The sequence below is a fragment of the Haemaphysalis longicornis genome, unplaced genomic scaffold (genome assembly GCF_048455015.1).
Source record: "Haemaphysalis longicornis isolate Haplotype H1 unplaced genomic scaffold, Haemaphysalis longicornis Haplotype H1 scaffold_43, whole genome shotgun sequence".
Taxonomy (NCBI): Eukaryota; Metazoa; Arthropoda; class Arachnida; order Ixodida; family Ixodidae; genus Haemaphysalis; species Haemaphysalis longicornis.
Genome location: NW_027526371.1, coordinates 1,979,846 through 2,002,964, shown reverse-complemented (window position 1 = coordinate 2,002,964; position 23,119 = coordinate 1,979,846). Strand labels below are relative to the sequence as shown.

General features: G+C 47.7%; 1 pseudogene across 1 annotated transcript; it reads left to right on the top strand.

Moving 5' to 3' along the window:
* The first annotated feature begins 17,876 nt into the window (after nucleotides 1-17,876).
* On the top strand, nucleotides 17,877-22,429 carry LOC144137658 (uncharacterized; annotated as a pseudogene). Its single transcript, XR_013315703.1, has 2 exons — nucleotides 17,877-18,148; nucleotides 21,830-22,429. The product of XR_013315703.1 is annotated as an uncharacterized LOC144137658 (transcript).
* The last annotated feature ends 690 nt before the right edge of the window (nucleotides 22,430-23,119 follow it).

The following is a 23,119-nucleotide window of genomic DNA, read 5'->3' as shown; positions in this document are numbered from 1 at the left end:
GCTTTCAAAAGAACTCGATTATTTCGCAATCTGTTCATACGTAATTTCACACCGACCATACATTTAGGACTCAATTTCCGTTGCAAAAGCACGTAGACTCGAAATTTGTTTGTTTATTTTATCCTTTACCTAGTGATTTTTTTTCAATTTCACTTCTATATCCTTTTTCCCCTTCAGGTATGCATAAACTTCCTTAGTACGTAGAAAACATATTTTTATAGCTGAACTAAGTGTCGTGACCGCCATTTCACCATTTCGTTTTGCTGGCCGCATCCGGCATGATTATTTCAAGCGTAGTTATAAATAATCAAAATTAGTCCCGAGAACACCCCATTGTATTGACGAAACATTCCCGTGATATTTTATAACGCGCGTTTTGCTATTGCACTAGCATCACTGCCCCATTGCAGGTTAGCTTGGCTCTTCTTATAGATCATTTGTTTTTGCTCATAGCGTGCACATATCTCACCCATTCTTTTTTTCCTTTTTTACAGCGGAGTTCGGCCACGGCCAACTCCCACCGGGAAGCAAGGGTGGGTTGAAAAGCAATTTCCTGCGATCTCCTGCGCTTGCCTGTGGGAGCTGAAGCCGCTGAGCGACGTATATGCTGAAGCTGATATGGTCTTCGCACTTCGCCCCCCCCCCCCCCTCCCCCTCTCATACTACCAGCTGCAATATTTATGTTGGAAGCTAAATAAATATTTCCTCTGACTCGGCGTGCTATGCTCAGTTTCATCCGGTGTAAAGCCGTGATTGCAGTGCAAAGCATGTGGGCTGAAAGGTTCTACGAAATGTTGACTGCCGCAGTGAGATGTTGGTTATATTTTCGAGGCGATCACGTGGGATACCACAAAGACATGTGATGTCGGAAAAAAAATTTCGAACAGTAGCACCAGGATAAATTCAACAGCGCACCTGTCGCATCCTTTGACCGGACAAAATGCTTTCGGCATCTTTTGACCTCTATCTTGAACATGCATGATGAATTACGTTTGGTGCCGGAAGGCAAGAATAGAAGACAGGCCATCTGATACTTGCGCATATGGCGCAGTCTATTATATTTGCAGTATTATGTATGTATACGATAAAAAAAACTTTTGTGCCAGACTTAGCTTGCAACCCATACTAGGGTCCAAAGGTGTTCTGATTCCGGCTAAAGTTGCCATGACATCAACACAGAGGACATTATTGCACAGCGGGAAAGACGAGGATAGAAGGAAATATGCACGGCCCATGCCGACGATTTAGCGGCGGTTCATTGAGAAAAACCACCTGAAATATATCAAGAGACGCCGATAATTTTCACAGTATCTCTTTCTTCATTCCTTTACACCGAGCTTTCTTTCTGCTCTTTTAGTAATGTGCGCTGGCAATCTTGGCGACATACGTATTGCTCATTCGTCCAACGTTTCACCCCAACAACAGTGAAACGTTTAGTTGATTATTTTGTTTTATTTGTGCTACGCGCGTGTACAGAGCAAAAGCTCTTCAGCGCGATTTCGGAAGCCGAGCGCCGAGCAACTCGCGGCGAGAAAGAAGGCAGGGCCAATCCAGCAACCGTGCACAGCGGCGAACAGAATTGGTTGGTCATGGTTCAGGTTCGGACAAAAGGAGCGTCTCCCCTCGCAAATCGCAGGCGGAGGGGAGGGGACGCCGGTACGGGGAACATCGCGCCCGGAAAGCCTGTGCCGGTATTTTCGTCCGCCACGGGTGGGTGGCGTAGTCTGGTGGCAAACTCTGAACTAATTCCAACATGGCGGGTGTGGGACCGCCACCTTAATCCGCCTCTTTCATTGCGGTGTGCTGCCACCTAGCGTGCCTAGCGGAAGTTGAAGCTGTAGGGTTTGCCGGCGTTTCCTCCGGCTGCGTTCTCGTTGTATGCACGGCAATCCCACATTACGGCGAGGAGCAGCCGAAGTTTTTCTTCTGTGTTGGTGTTATAACGACTTAAGATGACCGCCCCTGGTCATCACATAATACCAGGCGGCTTCTTATCACTGAATGAGGGCTTGCAGAGAAATCTCGGACAGATCCGTGTGCCGTCCGAGTAGCAGAGCAAGCAGTACTTGGAGTCGTCTGGCATGAAGTGCGATCGCCAGCTCGACAAAGGCCGGCAGTTCGCAAAATGCCTTTAAGCGCTGGACACATGTACGATTGGTACAGGCGATTCGCATGCGACTGATCGTTACGACTGTCGCCACGACTAGTCGTACGCGTGAATTTGAGACGGCCCGATGCGCGCATGAGATGCGTCGTTGGCGTCGCTCCGCCCACTGTTTTTGCTCCACGGTCAAGTACGATGATCGTTGAGCTGAATTGGTAGATTCTGCGCTTTTGTTCGCAAGAAATGGATAAAGCAAGCAATCGTGAAGCGTTTTCTGCCTTCGGAAACAGTCCGCGCACACGCCGGCCGCGCCTGCCAGCTCGGCACACTCAGCGGTTCGAACCGGCGCAGACCACGGTAGCAACCGCGCTTGTCGCTGCTCTTCTGAATCAATCTGATCGCTAAAAAGTTCCACATGCGAGAAAGTAGGTGTTAGTGTGGTGAAAAATTGTGCTAGGGATTGTTGTCAGGGCTTATTTTAAAAGCGGCGATCAGATATATCTGCCGCGATGCAAGCGTATACGCTGACCGGTCGCCGCGGCGCGCGTTGTGCCGAGCGGCCGAGAGATGGCGATACCTGCGCGGGAGCATCGAAACAGGCTACGCAGATGTCTTGGTTACCGATCGCTCAAACGGCAGTTATAACTTAAATAGAGTTCCACATGCGAGAAAGGGGATGATAGTGTAGTGAAAAGTTGTGTTGCGGATTGTTATTCGCAGTTGAACAGATAGCAGCGATCAAATATCCGCCAGGATGCTAAGCCTAATGTTCCCATCACCCGAGCCGACGCGAGCGACGCAAGCCGCCGTAGCCGATCGCGTGCGGCCGACGGGAAGCGATAGAAGCCGACACCGTTCCCTTTTCGGCACTCCGAGTTACAGCGGAACGCAGCACAAGTTGTGGGCATTGTTCCGCGCACAACGAGCACACACAAAAAATCAAACGATGTAAATACAACCACGACCCCTTCCCGCTTGTGCGAGAGCTGTGGGGAATGTCGTCTGCTGCCCCTACTGGACTGCTTAGGGACTTGGCCGCTAGGGGATTGCGCATGCGCAGTGGGGTTGTGAAAGCCCAGGACGTACCCCACAATGCACGCCCTCAATTATTGAACAAACGGCGGTCCTGGTCAGATCAGACCTGGTTTGTTACAAAATTTCTGTCCCTGGCCAAAATTCAGAACATCATGAGGCTGTCATCGTCCACCTTCGCCTCCCGGACGGCAAGCCACTGATTGCAGCCTCGGTTTATTACAAACCAGCAACTGGCTCTCAAAAATCTATTGCGTACAACTGGCTTCGGCACTTGGTATCTAAATATCCGAGAACACCGATCACTATCGGCGGGGATTTTAATGCCAAAAGTACGACCTGGGGCTACGCTCAAACAGATGGCCGTGGTGCCCGCCTCGAGGAAACCTCGGAAGACTGTAACCTCATTATTATCAATGATCCTATGCAACACACACGGATTGGCCTACATCCCAAGCAACAGAACTCCTCCCCGGACCTTACTTTAGCTTCGCCTGGCATTGTCAGGGACTGGAGCCCCTTTACAACAACGTGGGGCAGCGATCATTATCCTATTCTCATCACTCTTAACGGAAAACGCTTCCGAACACTCCAGCGCCTATCCCGAATCAATTGGACAACCTACCGGCACATGTCCTCTTTGTCCACGCCTCAATCACTCGAATAGATCATTACTACTTTCCAGGAAGCCAAAGATCTGTCTGGTGAATACATTGACTGTGACGACAAAACCCCAGCTATGGACGCCCACATGGCGAAGTTGTGGAAGAGAGCTCAAACTCTTACCACCCGGTACCTTGCTAGCGGGAAACGTCACCATGATCTCCTCAAGATGAGAAAACAATACAAGCTAATTAGGGAATACCAACGCTCGCTCGCCAACGAACAATGGCACAGCCTCTGCGCAAGACTCGGCAAGGAACGCGGCCTCTCCAAGTTATGGCAGGTGTACCGTGGGATGTCCGGCAAGCGCAAGCATAAGTCTACGCTGTTCTCCACACTCACTCTAAAGGACACCCCTGAAGCTGTGGAACAGCAGCTCATAACTACGTTTTTTCCCCACGCTTCCCTCACTCCTTATCCCCTCTACCAAACATACCAGTATCGGAGCCTGTGGAGGAGCTAGATCTCCCCTTCACCTTTGCGGAGCTCCAGGCTGCCCTCCACCAAGGCAAACCACGTTCGGCGCCGGGCCATGATGGGCTCACTTGGCAGCACCTTTGCAACCTGGATGAAGCTACCCACCTAGTGCTTCTGGACGTTATCAATGACCTTTGGGCTACAGAGACCGGTCCGGACAACCTCGAGCTCACGCTCGTCCATCCCATTCCAAAGCCTAACAAAGACCCCTCCAACATGACTAACCTTCGGCCCATTTCCTTGACACCAACAATCTGCAAACTCATAGAGCGTCTCATAAATAATCGCATGAAACACTACATGGAATACGTCCGGCCATGGCTCCACCCATCACAAACTGGCTTCCGACCACACCTGGGTACCCACGACTGTTTATGGTTGCTGCGACGAGTGATCAATCGCACTTCCACAGCAGGCAACCCCGACTATGTCCTTGCCATTGACATGCGTAAAGCGTTTGATCGCGTGAGCCAAACTGCAATCCTTACAGAATTGGCACAAGCATTCCCAAGCCAGCGAGCCCAAAACTGGATCCGGTCCTTTCTAGACAACCGCCCCATACGTCTGAGCGCCACGCACCCGGGATGGAGCCCCAAGACCTATTACCTGGACAGGGGCGTGCCTCAAGTCTCTATCCTTGGACCTGCGCTTTTCAATTTGGCAATTACCCGTGTAGCACGGCAACTAGAAAAGGATTCTGCTGCACGCTTCGCGATCTATGCTGATGATCTTACTGTATGGACCGAAGCTGCAGACTACACATCAACTGAAGACATGATTACTGAGTTGCAGGCCGCAACTCACAGCCTCACGTCGAACCTTCCAACGTTAGGGCTAGACTTGGCTCCTGAAAAAACAGAGTTTTTGGTGGTGCACGGACGGCATAAGATACCTCCTGATATGCACCACACCATCTATCTGACTGACACACCAATTAGGTCTATGTGCGGCAAAATTAGACTGTTGGGTATCCCATTGGCCAGTCACAACAGCGCACAGTGCTGGATAAAGCAACTTCGATGTACCTGGAAGCCAATGCTTCATATAATCTCTAGAATGTCAAATAAGTACGGAGGGGCCCAACAAGCGGCTTGCATTACCCTAGCACGAGCAGTGGCTCTAGGCCGCCTTCTCTACGGCGGCCCTGTATATACCCTCTCAAACAGTCACAAGAAGCAATTAGCAGTACTACACAGGGCCACGCTCCGAACAATAACTGGTTTGCCACGACATACCCGTATAGATGCCCTCGAAAAGGCCGCTCTTCTGCCTCCTGTGGAAGCCCTGCTTTCTGAAGCTGCCCTCCAACACGAACAACGTCGATCTCTTACGGGTCAGGAAGCGGCACTCGCAGCGTGGGATGCTCGAACCATGTTGCCACCACCACTGAGTCCGGCACCGCCTGCCCCCTGGGAAAGGCCAGTTCTGACATCGCCACATCAGCGACCTGGTATTCCCAAAGCAAGGAGGTGTCCTCGCCAAAAAGCCCTTTGTCGCATCCTGGGGTCGAAGCTCCCAGATGAAACTGACATCTTTACTGATGCCAGCCTGGACCCATAGAGTTTCTTAGTAAGTATACTGTAATGGGCCTCGCGTGGCATTGTCCAGCACGACCCGAATTTGATGGTTCCATTACGAAACATATACTTTATCCGTCTCCCACTGAAGCCGAACTGCGTGGTATTATCCATTCCCTGGACCATCTTGCCTACAACGTCTCTGCTCCACTACCTGCCCGCATTCGTATTCTCACCGACTCCAAAATGCTATTGACGAGTTCAACAAGGCTTTCTCTGACCATCCTACTGTCCAGCAGATTCAAGCTATGGTCAACATACTCGCTCAGAATGGCACTAAAACTCGCCTGGCATGGATACCGGGACACATGATGCAGGGACATGGCAACCAGACCGCGCACTCTGCGGCTATGGAGAGCCTTCTCGTAACCCCTCCGCTGGATGACCAATCCCCTGCTGCTATCTCGCCCACCTCCTTTCGCCTGCAGCTGGACCACGCTCGCCACGCGCGCCGATGCCGCCTAGCATCAAGCACTCCGCTTGGCTACCTACACGGCGTCCCTTCCCTACCACGCCCAGCCGAAATTTTCATTAATAAGACTCTTGCGAACGCTGCTGTCACTCGATCCTCACATAATATACAAATGGATTCAGCCTGGGACGTTACTACCCCCACGTTGTCCGCACCGTTCAGCGACTTCTATCGCGGACCTGAACCATTTAATCTGGCACTGCACTGCCTTCTCAGACCATCGATATATTATCGAAAATGCACTTCCAAATGGTTCTTCACCAGCTAATCCCCCATACCATGACCCCCAATTCCTTGCCGCGCTAGGCACTTTTTTCCTTGAGGGTGGTCTGGCTCGAGTAGTGTGATCCGGGGCCTACAACCCATTTGGTCCTTCAAACTGGACAATTAGATCCTCAATGGACAATTAGATCCTCTACGGCTGTTGAAGATTCAAGTAGTGTTAATCCTCCCTCCCTGCTATTCCCACTTCCCCCTCTGGCCAACCGGCCGTCCCATCCCAATAAAGGACTTTACTACTACTACTATTTGTCCCACATGATTCCCCTCAACTAGACCTGTAGTCTGATACCCCACACACCCTAACAGGATCATTTGGAATTTTAATCAATTCTGACTAACCAGGACTCTCATGACTGCAACCAGGACGCTTTATTTATATGTCCCAAGTGTTTTCCCTAATTGACACCTTCAATTTGATACCCCGCATTCTTTAGCGGCCTCACCTTGAATTTTAACCAAATCTATGACTCACCATGACCTTCTTATGATTACAAACAGGAAGCTCTTTTTATTTGTCCCACGTGATTGCCCTCATCAAGACCGTAAATTTGATACCCTACACGACGCAGCGGGGTCAGTTCGAATTTTAACCCAAGACTCGCCATGAATATCTCGTGACTATAACCAGGAAGCATTTTTGTATTTGTCCCACGTGATTCCCCTCATGGAGACCATTAGTTTGATACCCACCAAATCCTAGTGGCATCAATTTGAATGTTAACCCAAACAATGCCCAACCACGCCTAATCTCATGATATAGCCATACCACATTTTTGTTCCACGGGATCTCCCTCACCGCAACCTTCCGTTTGATGCCCCGCACACGCGAGTGGCGTCATTTTGAATTTTAACCCAATATATGACCCACCATGACTATGTCATGATAATAATCAGGAAGCCTTTTTTTCCATCTCTGCCACGGGATTCCCCTCGTCGATACCTTTAATTTGATATGCCACAGGGCCTAGAGTCATGAATTTGACTTTTACCCCAGTCTATGACTAACCATCACTAGGTCATGATGTAACCATAACGCATTTTTGTCCCACGTGATTCCACTCATTTAGACCTTTAATTTAATTTTCCACACGCCCTCACGGCATCATTTTGAATTTCAACCCAATCTATGGCTTGATGACTGCCTGATGACTATACACAGGAAGTATTTTTAAATTTACTCCGGATGATTCCGTTAATCCGGGTCTTTAATTTGATGCCTTACACGCCTTAGCGGTATCAGTTTGAATTTTCACGCTATCTATCTCATAATGGGGTCACTGTTCTATCTAAACGGGCGTCGCCAAGTCAATTTAGTTGGCAATTCATTTGAAAGAGTGGAGGGGACAGCTGCCGCCCCCTTTTCGCCCCGGCGCTCAGCTTTTCCTTTTTGACCCCTAGCATATCAAACCGTTAACAGAAGCAGGCGAGCAACCAGCAAGCAAGCTAGCTGCACCGTCTCTTTCTCCACCACCCTCTCCCACCTTCTTAGAAGATGCACCTATAGGAAAAAGTGAGATAACCCTTTTTTATGACCTCACCAGTCGTTTATCAAACACCCAGCCGCTAAAACGTGGTTGAGCACGTGCTTAGAGTCATGAAAATTCAACAAGAAACTTTTGAAAATCAGACACTCCGCACGCCCCCTCTTCCTCCCCACCCCAACCGCTCATGCAGATCGCGAATGCTGCCGTATCCGCAGGTAACCTGAATTGCGAGCCCAAAGTGACGCATGAAACTTAACAGCCAACCATAGCTGCCTCCTAGGCTACTCATATGTACGCAGTACTCAAAATGGACTCAGAACTCATTGTACTAAGAACTAAACATGGACTCAAAACTCCAAATGGACTCAAAACTGGAAATGTGCTCAGAACTCAAAATGAACTCAAAACTCAGGATGTGTTGTATTGAACAGTTGTTTTTGTGTAACCTAGATGGCGCTAGGCAAGCGCCTTATGGCGCCAGCTGACACAAGCATTGTATAAACTCATCACGTACTAATAAAAAAATCAATGTTGTTCGGGCATGGCGGATGTGGTTTAGGTGCCTCCGGCGTAGTCGAGCAGGCCATGCAAGGCGATACAACAGAATGGGCTCAGAACTCACTTGGTCTTAGACGTATTTAAACGCAGTCGAGCTCAAACTCACTCGGGCTCACTCGGCTCAAGCTCCCACTATAACTCAAACTCAGGCATGAGTTTGAGTCCAGTTGGGTCTGAGTGAGTGGACTCGGTGCGTGCTGCCACCGACCTCTGCAGATGAGGCACTGCATGGTAACGAAAACAAAAGTGGTGGCTACATAACATGGGAGCCCCAAAGCATAAAGTTTCATTCTTATATCTGTCTAGAGGAGCCGGGCTTCAGCGAGCGTTCCGACATGCACCGGGCAAGCACGTTCCACTTGTCTTTGTCATAGCTCATCAACAGGTTGAAAAGTTCGCCCTGGCTGCAAAAAAGCAATAATATTACTGTAGAAGGTACATGAAATTTGTTTTGTTATTACAAAATTGGACCTCCAAAAGGATTGATATGCCAATAATTATTGAGAAGCTTTATGTACGATGAACAAGAAAAAAATGTTGATTTTGGCTTCGAGACAAAAAACAAGCCGTATGACCAGCTAAGCCAAGTAGGCGAGGAACGTCGCTAGCGGCAATGGCGCCACAAACGGCCGCCCGCGACCGCTGCGACAGATTTGCCTCTAGTATATATTAGTATGAAACTCTATGCCCCAAAGGGCTCCCATGTTATTTTTCCGCGAACCATGCATTGGGTTTGTTTATGCTTTGTTTTTGCCGACCGGCTGCGCTGGGCTGTGTTATCCGTGTTATCCGTGCGCCAAGTGAAGCCATTTTTTTATTTTTATGCCGCACGTGTTATCTCTTTTGATAGGGAGAGCGTTTCGAACTATCGTCAACAGCCTAGAATAATCTTCTTTGATCCGCAGTGTTCTAGATGCACTCGACGGTTCGAGAAACACTCGCGCCCAAAGATAAATGCCCGCAGAGCAGTCACCGCAGAATTCGATTTACGACACTCGCCTGCGCACGTCACTTTGTTGCCCGCTGCTTCGCCGCGTCTCTATTCTTTGAGTTGTTAGGGAAGCACAAGTTCGCTTTTCCTTCAAGACAACTGCGTCGTCTTTGGCTTCGTGACAGTATTGACATTATCCAGGAAATCATAACCTTGGTTACGGTTGCGGGTTGAGGCCCATCATTTTTGTGATGGTATGCCAGCGATCAGAAAGTGCGTGTATAAGATATGAGGAGTGCTCTTTGAACGCACAGTTTCTTACCTTAGAAAGATGCGAATAAATCTACGCATACTTCATGTTTATGGTCTCAACGTGAACCATAAAATGAGCATTAGATGTTAATCAAGGCAGAATTCTTGTTCGACTTGCATATGAAGCAGCAAGTGCGCTGTGCAGTTTGGAAGCTACACGTCATTGTGTCCGTCGTAATAAACCTAACTTTTTTCTGGCATCATATTTTGATGTTCGGAGAGATAATAAAAATGTTTTCGCAGTCCTAAGCAAAGAATTAAAATTTTGGGCATCAAAGGATTAATCAAAATGCAGTCAACGCCCCCCAGGCAGCACAGAAAACGTGGCCAGCCTTTGGCTTATTTTTGGCCAGTGCTTGGCCTGTTTGGCCATTGGCAAAGTTTGGACTGCCAGAGAACTTATGTTCTTTGGCATGCATTTGGTCACGGAATACTTGTTGTCTGTTCGGCCAGCCGAGGTCTTTACACCAAAGGCAAACATCTGGCCACAGAGAACATGTTTTTTTCATTGGTCACCACACGTCCGACGACGAACAGCACGCGTCCGGCCAAAGATTATGTGTTTCCTTTTTGGCCAGCTGAGGTCGGAAGACGAACTGCAAGCGACTGGCCACGGGGGCCGCGTTGTCTGTTTGGCTTCTTTAGGTCCCCAGATGAACGGCGAGCATCTGCCCACGGAGTACACGCTTTCTCCATGGCCACCATACGTCTGATGACGAACAAAGAGCGTCTGGCCACGTATTAATCGTTTCCCATTTGGCCACCGGAAGGCGGAACACGAACGGCAACAGTCTGGGCACGAATTACTTCCTTCCTGTTTGGCCAACAAAGGTCCGAAGACGAACGACAAGCATCTGGCCGCGGAATACTCGTTTCCTCTGCGGCCAACCATGTAGAAAAGATCTCCGGACAGAGAAGTGCGCGTGCGTACGTGACGACCTCTGAAAGGAGGGGTCGCGGTGGGCGGGAATTACAATGGTGCGGGGGAACGGGCCGCTTGTGCGCGGGGACTCTATGGCATGAGTAGCATGGTATGTAGCTTCGCGAGGGCCTGGCGGTGGCAGTAACCTGTACGGCGAAACTCCCTTTCTGTGAGTCAGCTAATGAAGGCCATTATAGGCAGAAAAATCTCTCCTTTAGTTTATAAGCTCCGATAAAGCAGGTAGGGCTGCTGACATGAGACTTGCTTTAACTGAAATGTTAGTGTGTGGGATGCTAAATTCAACTTCAAAAATTTTTTTCGCACCGAAGCTTGCTTAAACAAAAAGGTATACCTAAATGCTACATTTACATCACACGAGGGTATTAAGTTAGCGCCGCAAAGGCGACGTCGGGGCATTCTTTTAAAATAAACGAAAAAAAAAGGCAGCTGTTGCAATTGATCTAACTAGCATTCGTGTGGTGTTTAGAAGCACCGTGCCACTCTGGTTACTTTAGGCGTTATGCCCATGAATAAAAGCAAAAAAAGGCAATGAGCATGTAAAGAAGTCATTAATTTTCTTTTTCCCAGCCTACCAAGCACATGAATATGCTCCTAGCATACAGCTAAATGCCCGTGATACACGTGGCGCTACTGATTCACATCAGCCTTTCATTTGAGACATGTGCTGTGTTAATAAATATTACTAAATTTGCGTCGTAATAACAACATACCCCTTAGCCCTGCTATGCATGACTACATACTTCCCTGTGCCACAATGTCTTGTGACCCAGCTCTTCGCCGAAAACACGATGTTTCGTCATTGGTGAGTGGAACATCCTTGACGCTTCATTTCAGTCATATTTCCTATAGAGTTGAGTACCTGGACAAAAAAAGAACCCTTCGAGGATTCGAAATATGTATTTTAGGATAGCTACAGGCTTTGCTGAGGTTTTACGCTCTAATGTGTATTTATATGAAACGCGAATGCTCTGAAACGACGTGAGTTATTCATCAAAAGTTGTGGGAACCACGGAAGTTGCGAAGCCCTATATTTCTGGCTCCCAGGCCATAAGAACTCTCCTTACATGCACAGAGGATAATACAAGCGTTACGAGGTTGCACGCAGGTTGTTGAATCCAAGCTATGCATACGACGATTGTGAATACCTTAATAGTACGAAATCACGTGCTGGGCGCGTCCTGAATTTGGAAGTAATGTATTCCGTGGGTGTGATGAAACGCGTACGCGTGTTATAACATGGATATTTAAAGGAACGTTACGCGCTGTTTCCTACAACGTCATATCATGCTTTCAGTTGTCGCTTTAATAATCTTGTCCATGTCGTTACCACAAACATATTCTCACACAGGCAACGTATGTATCACAGCTTTTTTTTTCAAAGTAGCGAATCTAGCGCATTTGAACGCTTTCTTCATGATTTTGAGTGCCGCCACTTTTACGCAGCCGAGGTGATCAATCTGTCTCCGAATTACGAGAGCATTACGAAGAATTACTTCCGTACAATTCCCTTGGGAGGCTATCAGTTGGCCATGCACTTCAATAGTATATTCAATATCGTCAGCGACAAGCCATCTATAAAGTGAACAACACACCAGTGGAGGTTACCAGCGACACCGCTGATGGAAGGTCCGGCATGAGGTCGCGTCTTGCCTAAACACAAAAATGTTTGCCCCTACGCCTCCGTCACCCCCCATCAGGTTTCTCCCACATGCGCTCTACTGTTGCACCGGTCGCTTCCTATTTTTTCACGAACATTTCCGACCTAGCGGACCTTTGTGGTTACTAAAACGCTTTTAAGTGCGAATGCACTTTATAAGCGACCCCAAACCATCCACCGCCGGCGGCGGCGGCGGCGGCTTTCGCAGTACTCCTCTATATTTAAAAAAGAAACAGCATCCGGCGCCAGGTTTCGATCCGAGGACTTTGCGGCCGCAGCGCGACGCTCTACCGACCAAGCCACGGACGCGACGGTGATATCAGTGTTAGTGACGCGCCTTATATCTTTAACGCATTCAAACTACGTCGTCAGCGGCGTGCGTTGGCGACTCAGCGGCGTTATAGCGGCTTGATAACTGCGTGGTGTACACGTGATACTACAAACCCGATGGAAGAGATGGAAGAGAAGGCGGCGAGGCGGTGGGCTGCGGGGGCCGAGCGCAAGCGCCGCAAGCGGGCCGACAACCGTGCATTCGCACTTTCACATTCTCCCCCTCGGGGAAATGCGGGGGAATTTTTAGCTACTTCTATGGATTTTCCCTTACTCGAAAGATAGAAAAAAGAAGCGCAGGTTCTGTGCGGGACTATATGCTTGTTTAAAAACTTAGGCAGGAAGTGAAGGTCTACTGTCACCCGCCGCGATGGCTCAGTGGCTAAGGCGTTGCGCTGCAGAGCACGAGGTCATGGGTTCGATTCCCGGCCATGGCGGCCGCTTTTCTGCTGGGGCGAAAAGCAAAAATTCCCGTGTGTACGAGATTTCGGCGCACGTTAAAGATCCCAGGTGGTCAAATTTAATCCGGAGCCCTCCACTACAGCGCGTTTCATCGCGCGTTAAACCCTACAATCGATAAATCGAAAGTCTACTGTCGGCTCAAACGTCAGGCTGAGTGTAACTGAGGAAAGAGGAGGGGTAGGAGAGGGAGGATAAGGGCCCTTAGCGAAAAGTAATACGTTTGAAATACCTACGAGTATGCTTGAACTGCATTTCAAATATGCTTTGTATTCGTACATGTATTTCAAGTGCATTAAAAGTTCCATTTTCTTAATTTTTAGTAAATATTGAAAATACATTATTAAAAAGCGGAAAAAATACAGTGCTTTTAAGTACCCTACAAATTGATTAGGAATGCACTGAACCTCATAAATGTGCGCTTAAAACATTCAGAATATATTGAAAATGTATTTCTTCCCGCCGAACGATCTAGGTCCAAATGCACTGTAAATATTTGAAAAATCCGCTTACCTAACTACATTTAGAGCAGCACTATGAGTATACTTTAAAAGTGTGCTGAAGCATAGAAATATACTCCGAATATATTCGAAATGTATTTGAAATGCATTGTAGGTTTGTGGAACGAACATGGTAGAGATACACTCTCAATGCAGTAAAAATATTTATTGAAAATACATTTTAAATGTATTAAAAAGCTATGCCGAAATACATTTCGAGTACACTAGAGGCACTGCTTCAGTTGCTGAATCGTAAGGTTCACGTAAAGCATATCTTAAGTGCCGGATAAAATACATCTCAAATGAATAAACATACTGAGAATTTCTCCTCGATGTTTACTTATAATAAAAGAAACTGAGGGAGATACTTTCACTTACTGCGCTGTCTAAGGAAGGCATACATATAAGCTCTCTGTATTAGAGAGAAACTCGGCGTACAAATATGTAAGCGGCGGTGTTCCAACGTAATCGGCAAAGCAAAAACATCTAATTCAACGAGTGCATATATGTATGAAAACACTTGCACTTTGCCAGCGTTGTTACGACGGTATCGCTGTGGAGGCTTTGAAAATTTTCTATTTCTAAAAAATATCGGCCTTAGATAAACAACGCCGGCTATGCTTGCGAGGGCGAGCAACTCGGCGCCTCTCACTGCGGCTCACTACCTCCTCCTTTGTGCCCGGTACTTGCGGGGAGTGGCGCACCCCTCTTTCACGTTTTGTCTGCCCTCTCTGCGTTTCTTTTGCCTGTCTTGTGGTGTTACAAGTTTTCGGACTCCTCAACGCGCGGTCGTCTTGCGGACGAAGCCTCTGCTTGGACGGCGCGTTGCAGCGGCGTTTTTATCACGATTGCCGTCTAGCCAAGGTAAGCACGATTTACCAGCTATTTTCGCGTACGGTGTCGCACAACAATTAATCGATGTATGTTTGCCTTGCAATCAAAGTGTGTTAACGCCTTTTTTGAAATCCGCAAATCCGCACGCGGTTGTTAAGCTTACCTTTACCTGCGAGCAAGATTTCCTACCGTAACTACTCCTCGTAAGGGAATGTACTCACAAACCAACGACAGCAAGAAGACGTAAAAAAAGGATTTTAGTGCTACGCTTTTTGCGCCTAATTTTTAGCTCGGGTCTTGCTGAGTGGCCGGGGGACGGTTGCTACGAGTTTTTCTGTAGATAGAGTTATTCCATTGTGAGCTTATTTAGGACTAACACTTGCAGTAAACACATAACAGCCTGTTCACAGAAAGTCCGCCGTCCATGTTTACGCGTTTGAGAAATTTGCGAAGTGTATTCATGCTGAGCACGAGGTCACGGGTTCGATTCCCGGCCGCGGCGGCCGCTTTTCTGATGGAGGCGAAAAGGAAAAACGCCCGTGTGTACGAGATTTCGACGCACGTTGAAGACCCCCATGTGGTCGAAATTAATCCGGAGCCTTCCGTCGGAGCGTTAAACCCTACAAACAGAGTGTGAAAGGGGAAGAGGTTCCCCGCCTGCACTACATAAGTATCGCACCCTACAAACAATCAAATCGGTGTATTCAGGGACGCAGCTTTTTTTTCTGCTCGCAGCAGCCGCTCACAGCTGCTTATGTTGACAGCAGCCGCCGTACGGGGAAGGAACCCAGTTTGTGGCATACATGCATCCGATTAATGCGCATGCCCGGGCCATACGTCGAGAAGCCGGGTAGCCTTCGCGATTTTTGTCCGTCGCATGTCGCCATTGTGTCAACTAAATCCATGAAAGAGTTTGTGCCGCCTGTTTGGAAGTTACCAAAAGTGTTAAAAGCCACACACGTAACCTTCGGTGCAAGTGGCTGTAGCGACACTAAGTGCTTCATGCCCAGGGACTTAAAATGATTTGTCCATCTAAGACAAACTGTATGAGAGTCGCCGCTAAGGCACAATCAGTTTCCGTTCCCAGAACCAAGAACCAGCCAAGGAAGGACGGAGAAGGAAGGGGGGATGCGAGGGGGGCAACCAGTTCCCCGCACGAGACCCCTCGGTTCCCAGAACGGGTCCCCCGGCCGGGTTCGTCTCTTTTTGTTCCTTTGATCGCTCCCCCAAAACTTCGTGAAACTACAGGACGTTCCACCCTTCCTCTTTTGTGTTTCCTTGCAACTTTTCCCCTGCTTGCTGTATTCATTTTGTCGCGCATTCACGAACACGTGTGCGCGTTTCGAGGGGCTCTTAGGCCACTCGTGGTCGAGGGAGAATTTCAAAAATGTGCCAAAGGCAACGCAAAGCAGCAAGTTACAGCGCCGGTCCATATCACACGGCGGAAGTTTTACCGCACGTGCAAACAGCCTTCATCCTTCGCGTGGCCTGTGATATGAGCGATAGTGTTTCATTACGATAACCCCTTCAAATTTCATGTACTTATTGGTGTTTTCCTGTTTATGTGGCATAAACTGAGTTGAAGTTCTAGCGTGTGTTTCGTCTTCTCTGCAGCTTTGTCCCTGTCTTAATGTTCGCTAGTACGATGAATTCCTTAGTCAGTAACCAACTCGCCCAACTTAGCGCTTTAGTAGAAAGGAAAGAAGCTACAGACACCAGGCGTGGAACGCACAAAAGGCCACAAACACATGCAGTGATTCCTTTCTTGCATGGCCTCACGCACAACCTTAAAGGGACCCTGGAACACTCTTTGAGCAGTGCAAGTAAACCTGCGCGACGTTTAGATTGCACTGCCAGGAATACCTGAGCCAAATATTACACGTGCACGTGAAGCGGTGAGGGCGCAAATAGATGTGAAAGACGCGGAAAAACCAACCGCTCTCTCTTCAGTTGTCCTCATTATGCAACCCCTGGCATGGCCTAAGGGACGTCACATAGGCCATGGCTGCCCGATCGGCTGTCACTGGTCAACTTCGCGGGTAGATTTTCCCATTTCCGTCGTCCTCATCACTGTGTACAAACCTCTTCTATGCCTGAACCTGTAGGCACAGTTTTGCCGTTTCTTTTGTGTTTTGAGTGCGCGCGGAGTTTCAGTGATGAGCTCAATACTTCCTTTTCAACGGAACCACTCGACTACAAACGTTTATTGCTTCAAAAACACCCTACCAGCCCGAGCGCGCACTTGCGAGCAGGCACCCATGCCTGCTTTTTTGTGGCACCAGACCGGAAATAGGCCCCTCCGCGTTGCGGAGAAAAGGAGAAAACTACCCGGCATGTGATATATCAAAGGCCGCCGAAGAGAACGTCGCGAGCCGCCCCCCTCTCCGGGAGAGAGCGCGCAGCTTTCGTCGCGTCGTCCGCGGTCGAGTTGAGAGGGAACGATTATGCGCGATTTCTCATCGCGCGTAGTTTCGTTAATTGTGAACGGATTTTCGTAATTCTTGCGGGAGGAGATTTCTGGGACAATAGACTTTATCCAAAAATACATTACTAGTAGTCGATGGCAAGTGTTGCAGGGTCCCTTTAAGATTGCGGCCAGGCAAGGTGTTTTCGTCGCGTGCAGTGCACCCAACGAGGCCTATAAAATGTGCCGGCGAGTAAACGGCCAACCCAAAGGGGATCAATGTGATAAGAACCATCGCACCAGGAACGCAGATTGCAACAGCGAATTCATTTATAGCATCCCCTCATCACGTGGAAAAGTTTATATTGGACAAACCGGAAGGGGCCTAAAGGACAGAGCCCGAGAGCACGCTGCATCACTCAAGACAACGCCATCCTGCCACCTTCCATTCCATTGCTGTGGTTGTATACATGCGCCGCACGTATCGACGAAATCGACATAATCGGACGAAGCACTTGCTATCGACAAGAAGGGCGACACGTGCGTTCGCACTGCTTCCGTGACATTAACCGACAAAGAAAAGGACGTGCTCCGGGTGTATCCAGTGGACTGATTGTTCCAAATTTTCACGAAGTTGCTCAATGTTTCTTTGTATACATGTGTGTTTTTCTTCAGTAAACTTCAGTTTTTAGTCAGCATTGCATCCGTGTTTCTCTCGGCTGTCCTTCGTTTCCGTACGTTCCAGCTGAAGGTTTTCCAGTGTTCACTGTATTGCCCATAAATTTTCGAATTTTTTCAGAATCTTTCCGATCAGTGCATAATCCAGTGACCGATGCCAAAATATTTGCAGCAAACGTTGAAGACGACAAGGGCCAGGCTGAAAGCGGTCGCAGCTAGCGATCCGGAGTCGGTGCTCGACCAAGGCAACTTCGAAGGACGTGGTTCCTTAATGGCAGGCATCAAGAGACCTCGGTCCGCGTCGTCGGAGCACAGCGACCACGAGAGGCACCCCGGCATTGGCGAGGATGACTGCGAATCAGAGGACGATAGCATAATGGAGACCATCCATCTCAAGAGCTGCCTCCATTGGCTCAAGCTTCCACCAGCATAGAGGAGAGTCCTCCCGAAGGTAGCTATGGTTGTTTTCTCAACCATACATTTCTTTATGCGACGATGTGCTAATAGATTCGTTGGGATAACGTGATGGTCTTCATGTAATCAGTGAAGGCCGACACAATAACTGTAGTCTTAGAGCTACACAAGTATTTAGGTAGCTTTAGGTAAGACTGCAAGAAAGATGAACCCACCTCCCCGTATTCTCCGCCACCTTAAGACGTCCTCTGCGTCTCTGCTCGCTACTGGGGTACGCGTGTACCAAGTGTGAAGTCAGTGTCGGTCTGCTGCTTGTTCGCTGTCGAGTCCCAAGCTGCACCGACGTTAGGCAACTGGAGGCTTGTCTTCAATTCCAGGGGTGCACTCATTGAGCTAAGAGCTAGAACCGCAGTAGCAACTACCCGAAGATCAGCATTGCCACCTGTGGCATAACGTCGTGCGCGAAAATTGCGAGTACACCTAGGCACTTTTTTGATGGCATTGCGAAAGTGCTAGTGCCCCATTGCACGAGTTGTCTTCTCAAGGTTCTCAAGTTTATTTAGCACCACACACTTAAAGAAGAAGCAGTGACGCCAGGGTGCAGGCAAAGAGTCTTTTTCCAGACTTGAGCAAGGCCTACACCCCTGATACATTCGCAGAGCGAAGAACAGTGTGCGGTAGCTTATTACACCCTATGTTGAGCGAGAGAAACCAATATTAAAACAGTGAGAATGGTTTAGGCTCCACGCGTTCTGTGACAAAGAAAATAAACGACAACACATACACACACAAAAAAAGATGTACATAAAAATGAGCGAAGATGACGAACAGATGTGCATAAAAGGTGACATACGCTGCATTGAAAATACTATTTTCTTAACGAGTACAGCGTGCTTGGAAGAATGTGCATTAACATTTGCAACCGTAGTTGGTACGCGTGCGAGGTATTTGCCAGGTATATTTATTTCGTGTGGTGTATTCTTTATTTATAGGTGTAAGGGTCACCAATGCCTGTAGGTACCGATGATTTCTTTTTATACCAGCGTGACAACGTGACATGAATACTGTTTGGTACAGTTTGTGTACAGGCAACCGTCCAAGGTCGTCAAAAATAGGCCCAGTGTGGGCGTCATAAGGTGTGGCCGTCATAATATTTTCATCACTTTATCTTTTTCTTCTCCTCTTTTTCTGTTAGTTGGTATGAATGTGAACCCAGAACTAGCGATTGCAAAGTCTAGCGCAAATTTTATTAATCAGAAGTTTTTATCGCAAGGAAAAAGCAGGGTGAAAAAATGCTCGCCAATTTACCCTGTGACAGTGGTTGGAAAGCGAAGCTGTAAAAGGCACCAACAACGATTACCTATGCGTCATCACCTGAATTCACACATGTGGCTCTACAAAGAGTGAAACCAGACACAAGTGAAATGCACTTAACCACCCCCCTTATTATTCAGAGATACGCTTTGCTAACTTAAATCAATGCATGATCCACGAATGGTGGTTGGCTGAGTTGTACTGGTGAAGCACATGAGTGGGAACTCTTTTTTTATGGAATTAAAGGAATCTCAAACCAGGTGTTAGACGATCTCACGTCTCCTTCGTCTCTGCCGCCACCGATGGAGGCGATGACATAGGCGGCAGAGACGGAGGAGAAGTAAGCTTCCATACCTATCAGCCTGCCTACGTCGACTGCAGGGCGATGGCCTCTCCCTGAGATATCCAGTTATCCCGGCCTTGTGCTAACTGCGAACAATTCATCCCCGAAGACTTCTTGATCCCATCTGCCCCCATTTCTTATTCTTAATTTCCACTAATATGTACTTAACACGCGTTTGTTCCCTGACCCACTCCGCTCTCTTCTTGTCCCTTATGTTACACCTATCATCTTCCGCTCCATTTCTCGCTGAGTCGTCCTCAGTTTAAGTTGAAACCTCTTAGTGAACCTACAAGTTTCTGCCCCGTAGGTGAATACCGGTAAGATGCAGCTGTCGTACACTTTCTTCTTCAGGGACAATGGTAGGCTGCTATTCATTATCTGAGAATGTCAGCCGTATGCACTCCACCCCATTCTGATCCTTCTAATTATCTCTGCCTCATGATTGGGATCCGGGGTCACAACTTGAGTAGATATATTCGCTTACCACTTCCACTACCTCGCCCCCTATCCCTAACTGCTGTGCTGTCCCAAAGCTATTGAGCATTACTTTATTTTTCTGCATTTTAATTTTCAGACCCACGATCCTACTCCGGTTGTCCAGTGCGGTAATCATACTTTGCAATTCGTCCCCCGAGTTACTTAGCAAGGCAACATCATCAGCAAATTTGAGGTTACTGAGGTATTCTTCATTAACCGTTACGCCCACCTGTTCCCAATCCAATGCTCTGAATACCTCTTGTAACCATGCTGTGAATAACATTGAAGAGATTGTGTCTCCTTGTCTGACGCCCTTCTTTACAGGTATTTTACTGCTCTCTTAATGAAGGACTATGGTAACTGTGGACCCATTGCAGATACTCTTTATTATTCCTACGTAATTCTCGTCTACACCCTGAATCCGCAATGTCTGCACGACTGCTAAAGCCCTGATCGACTCAAATGCTTTTTTATAATCTGTGAAAGCTGTATATGGGGGGGGGGAGTATACTCTGCGCATTTCTCTATGACTTGATTGATCGTGTGATAATAGTATATTGTTGAATAGCCTTTACGAAACCCTGATTGTTCATTAGCTTGACCGAAATTTAAGGTTGCACAAATTCGGTTAGATATTACCTTCGAAAGTACCTTGTAGACGACTGGCAGTAGGCTAATCCATTAAATTTTCTTTAATTTTTCCTCCCACCTTTATTTTTCGTTTAATATATTCTTCCTTTAATTCTTACTCCGTTATTTTTCCGCCCTTTAATTTTCACTGACTCAACCTATCATGTCGCTACAGCGGCACGAGAGGTCGCGTGACGCTGTCACATGGCATTCAGCGAGAAAGCAGGGGGTAAACCCGCAGATGTGCTCGGTGAGTGCACCGTCTGTCTACGCCTTCTTCGCGTGGGCTCGTAGCTCAATTGGTAAGACAACAGGCTCTCGCTCTGTTTCTCTATATCATTCCAGGTTCGATTACTGGTAGTGTCAGTAACTTCTTTTATTTTTTTGCAAGAGTTTTCTGTTGAAACCAACGGTCACGAAAGAACCCTTGTGGGGTAGATCGAGGTAAAAAGCTTCGCTTTAAAATTACGCACTTATATCTTGCATGCCACAGTATTTAAGCGGGCTGTAAGAATATCATTCTATGGAAAATTACAAACTAATTTCGCGATTCAGTTATAGAATTCTGTCGTTGAATAGGAGTTTATGTCGAGTTCGCGTCGTCACAGTGTTTTGTTTGCAACAGATTATTCATAGACGCCAAGGCTCAAAGTCGTAGCTTGCTTTAGGTAGAGCAATTCCTCCTTCCGCAACTGTACTGAATTATCTATGAGAAATAAATTCTTTCCCGCAAGATTAGTCTAGCGGAGCGTATTGTTAAAATGCTAGGCTAGTAAAAAGGAAAAATAAAACTTCTATTCCTATTACTACATAATCTTTATCTCAGATGACAAAGTAATGGTTGTTTTTGCTATCAACGCAAACTTCTCCTGGTACGGGAAAATCTAGTAGCATGCGAATATTAAATGACTCCTGAAAGCAAACGTCTTGTGTGCCCTTTTTGTCTACTCGCAGAAAACGGCCCGAAGATAAAACTCCAGAGTTGCGACGGAAAAGTATTCGAGGTCGATGTCGACGTGGCGATGGTATCACTGACCCTTAAGAGAATGCTGAACGTCCTGGGAATCAACGAAGGTGACGTCGTGCCATTGCCAAACGTAAACGCAGAAGTGCTGGAAAAGGTCATCATTTGGTCCACCTACCACAAGAATGACCCGACGATAGTCGAAGAGCCACCGGCAGGGATTTGGACGCCGAAGAAGCCGAAAACGTACGACACGTATGTCGACCCGTGGGATCAAGAGTTTCTGGAGGTAAACCCGGCTATGCTGTTCGAGCTCGTTTCTGCGTCTCACTACCTGAACATCAAGAGCCTGAAGGACGCCGCCGTTAAGACCGTGGCCAAAATGATGCCCAACAAGACACCTGCCGAGGTCTGGGAGATGTTCCAGATTGAGTGTTGCTGCGGTCGCGCGCAGGGGAAAGTCGTCCAGGAAGAATGGGACTCGGAATGAAGACTTTCGCCCCAAGCAATGCTCTATGCCAAAAATTGCAGTCTGCGATTCTTGCACGCAGCCGAGTGTGGATTTTGCAGCAATTAAATTTCCCGCTCCACCACGGGACAGCCGCGACTGCTTGAAATATGGATCTTACTTTTGAAAGGTCTTCGGAGAAACTAAAGATCCAGCCACCCAGCTACAGTGGAACCTCGTTATAAGGAACACTGATATAGCGAATTGTCGGCTATAGCGAACTAAATACGAACTTTGGTTGGTCACGCCTCTTTTCAATGACACTTATTCTTTTATAACGAAAGTGAAACTTAGAGCCGCGGTCACTATCGGATATAACGAAGAAATAATTTACCAGTAGGCTGAGAAGGTACTTGGAAAAACCCCTGGCGTCCGAAAGTGAAGAAGCAGAAAAGGCCCTACCTTTGTTCGTGGACACTAGGGAAAGCCTCATCCTGCTCAGTGCCGTGAATAGCCACCGGACAAAGATCACATCCCTCCTGGAAAAAATAGGAACGCAAGTCTGTTTCGTTGAATGACCCTTGTTATTCCGCTTTCAATTTCCGCTTTCATATGTTCTGGTTCAGTGAGCTTGAAACGCCACAGGGAGAAAGATAAGAGTAGCCTTGGTTATAGTGGGTTCGAATGTTAAAATAATGAGTTTTTGTATCAAGAATTTCTTCGGGAGCGAGAATACCGATTGGTTTAAACCGATTTTTAGCTCTATTGTTACAACGAATATCGAATTTAAAGAACTAAATGGCTGTCCTGGTACTACATCGTTATAACAAGA